This window comes from Bidens hawaiensis, unplaced genomic scaffold (genome assembly GCF_021521415.1).
Source record: "Bidens hawaiensis isolate Kalapana, Puna unplaced genomic scaffold, B.hawaiensis_p1.1 tig00081553_1, whole genome shotgun sequence".
NCBI lineage: Eukaryota > Viridiplantae > Streptophyta > Magnoliopsida > Asterales > Asteraceae > Bidens > Bidens hawaiensis.
The window spans coordinates 24,565-28,371 of NW_027503810.1; the positions used below are offsets into that span (position 1 = coordinate 24,565).

The 3,807-nt window shown below is 33.9% G+C and overlaps 1 pseudogene; it reads right to left on the reverse strand.

Annotated features, from left to right (window-relative positions):
* Window positions 1-593: 593 nt before the first annotated feature.
* Window positions 594-3,429, reverse strand: LOC143607358 (zinc finger CCCH domain-containing protein 48-like; annotated as a pseudogene).
* Window positions 3,430-3,807: the final 378 nt, after the last annotated feature.

The window sequence follows — 3,807 nt, forward strand, 5'->3', positions numbered from 1 at the left end:
AGTCCAAGGAAATACATTGATTAAGTAGTTATTATTGTTAAATTTATTTTTAATTTTGCTTAATCATTTATGAAAATAAAATTCATTATATAAGTTAATTAATTTTTATTTTTAATTTTTATTTTTTACCTTATATAAATTAAATTTTATATATTATATAAAATTTTATATAAATTCATAATATTTTTTTTAATTCTGCTAAAATTTTAATAACTTTTAATAAAACTTTATATTTTATGAACGAAGTCTTTGTATACTTTTATTTGCCTTAAAGAATAAGCTATAACTTTATATTTTATGAACGAAGTCTTTGTATACTTTTATTTGCCTTAAAGATTAAGCTGTAAGGAAGAAGAACATGCGAAACAAACGGGCACACTAATAATATTGAAACAAATCAACAATAAAGGGAACAAGAGTAAAATCAACACATCATCTTGAGCTCTATAAGCCTTCAAAACTTGGCATATACAACAAAGGGCAGCACCCCATTTGGTTTTCATGTTACATACAACAGTAATAAGATTCAAATACTTAAAAATCTGGCATTGAATTCATTCAATAATCGTCAATTTACAAGTTGTTTCACTAATTTATAACTTCATCAAACTCTTTTCTTGTTGAGTTCGCTAGACAGATTCCCCATTTGGTTTCCATACAGAAACTAAGCCTGCTGCATCGCCGGTAAAAAATAGGCTCTCGGGACCAACTTGGATTGCCTTAACATCGTGTCTTGAATATATTCTAACCCCTTTCAGCAAACCTATATAATACAAAAAGAAAAAAAGATTTAATTTTCAATGCCAACAACCACCACATAAAGTCATGCATAGAGTGTGAAACTTACGAAGGCAAATCAAATATGCGAACACCATCTTCTTTGCACGAACATAGCAACATTGGCTTTTCTTCAGCATCATGTGTCCCACAAAACGCAAGAACACCCTGCAAAAATACTGATCCCAACATATGACACTCGTCACGTCACTCGTATGTCCATTGAGAACATGTTTACACTCCAAGGATTCAGCATCCCATACCTTCAAGTAAAAGAATCACAATCAGTAAACATGATGAAAAGATTTTAAGATATAGAGTAGTGCGGTCGGTGGAACCAGAAAAGAGCTGTTTAGCTCCTACAATGAGTGAAAGTACAGATCCAGTGTGACCCTTCAAACATGTTACTTCTTCTGCAAAGCTGTTTTTAGAAGTAGATTTCCATGATAAAATAGTACCATCCTGCACCGAAGTTCAAAATTTACAACTATTTAAATATATACGAGTAAATAATTATATTACTTCAAAGAACGTCTAAACTTTTTATTTTACCTCCATCCCAGCAAAGAGAGTGTCTTCAAACATGGTAATTGCATTAACCATTCCACCACTTGCTTGGATAACTACTGTTGTTTGAGTTTCGCGATTACAAGCCTGCCATAATCAATATCCCAATTAGCAACTACAACTCTACATACAAGCATTACACCATTACGTTTATTGAACAAATTAGTATTAAGATCTACCTTAATCATATTTTGAAGCCCTGCAAAGATCCATGGGCCTTTTTCAACCAAAGTCCCACATTCTTCATCAAAGTTGACAACATCCCCACACTGTAAACACAAAATTATAGCATAAACATCAAGATATGTTGTATAAGCATAAAAGTAATATTTCACAATGCAAAAAGATTCAAAACCGACCTTTCCAGTATTACAATCCCAAACTCGAAGAGATTTGTCCTTGCTAGCACAATAAAGTGTGTTGGTTCCTTGAGGTAATACAATCCCAGTTACACCCTAAATACAAAATAACAATTAATAATCAGGTTGGTAATGATAACAAAGAACAATAAAAAGAAATAAAAAATTTGGTGGCATGTTTTAACACTTTTGAATGTCCTTCCAACTGGGCAATCAATGAAAGTCCATTATCCCCAAACCATGATTGCAAATTGTGGCACTTTTCGTCTTTGACACCATTTTCAGTCTTCTCAACACGTTTAGTTTGACTTTGACCAGAACTTGCAACACCTTTTGTTCTGTCTTCGTGACAATCTAATTGTGGTCACAGTTCTCTTTGTTCTTCACAAATGTCGGTTTGGGGGACGAACCGTTCAACATATTATAACTGTTGGGATTGTTCTTCACAAACGTCGGTTTGACATGTCTATTTAGCCTACATCTCTCTAATCATTGGTTTTTTAACCAATAAACAACTGTCACGTCACCGAAGCCGGCTAAGGCGGCTAAGCCTTAGCCTCCACTTTATGGGCACGGAATTTTATAAAAAGTAAACGGGTCCACCTTTAACCAATAAAAATTCGACACGTGTCAAAGGCGGCTAAACTTAGCCTACATCTATGGTTATTTAGCCGGCATTTTTGATTCTTAGCCGGCTTCGGGATACGTGTCTAAGTTAGCCGGCTCCAAAGATTCCTTCTTAGCCGGCTCCAACTCGGCTTGTAGGCTAAGTCTTCACTTAGCCGCCTTCAATCTTTTCATTTAGCCGTCTAATTTTAGCCGCCAAAATTGAATATTTTACCAACCTTATTAAATATTTAGCCGGCTTCACTTAGCCATCTTCTTAGCCGGTGTAAATTTAGCCGTTAAAATTGAATATTTTACCAACTTACCAACTCTATTAAATATTTAGCCGGCTTCACTTAGCCGTCTTCTTAGCCGGTGTAAATTTAGCCCCCAAAATTAAATATTTTACCTACTCACTTAATTATTTAGCCGGCTTCGCTTAGCCGCCAATTTTTTTCTCTCTTAGCCGGCACGTTTTAGCCATCAGCAATAAATACTAACTACCCAAATTTAATTTTTCACCAACCATTTTTATAAAACTAACAACCACCTACATCTTATAAAACCATCTTCACCCTCTCATAAGATACTCATATTTTTAAAAAAATATGTTTGTTAACGTCGTCGTTTACTCAGATTAGATTGTAGGCTTTACTTATCCGAGTTTTTTATGAATGAATTAACTTGGTTTATTTTTATTAAAATTATTTTTATGTATGTAGATACTAACAAAATACTAACAAAAAAGTAATACACGGAAATATTCATTAATAATAAAAATTAAGAAACATAATAATAACAAAGCATACTAAATAAAGATTACAATCTACTCGATTGTAGGCCGACAACGCCAAATGTAAATTTTTTCTGCCATAAACCTCCGATATTTAAGCATTTTCTCCTTAAAATCTCCTTCAAAATTAAGCTCTTTTTCAAAACATAAATGTTCCATTAACATACAAGCAAATACCCCCGAATTTTCCGCCTGACCAGTGTGGTTGGGCTGCATATATTTGTCAGAACTATCAAACCCAAAGAGTTTTTCTTCCCGTCCAGACCTCCTCCGGTAACGAAGGTTAACCAACAAAGCCCCAAAATAAACCTTCAGTTTGACTAACATTGGGTGAATTTTGTGACGATACATTACAATACTAAAATCTCGAAACCAATATTGCTTTACTTCCATTGACCGCATATTAACTCTAACGAGTAACCATTCTTGTTGTTCTATAAACAACGGAATGTAAACATAATCGACTTCCGCCTGACCAGTGTTAGTTTTATAAAAATGGTTGGTGAAAAATTAAATTTGGGTAGTTAAGTATTTATTGCTGATGGCTAAACGTGCCGGCTAAGAGAAAAAAAATTGGCGGCTAAGCGAAGCCGGCTAAATAATTAAGTGAGTAGGTAAAATATTTAATTTTGAGGGCTAAATTTACACCAGCTAAGAAGACGGCTAAGTGAAGCTGGCTAAATATTTATTAGAGTTGGTAAGTTG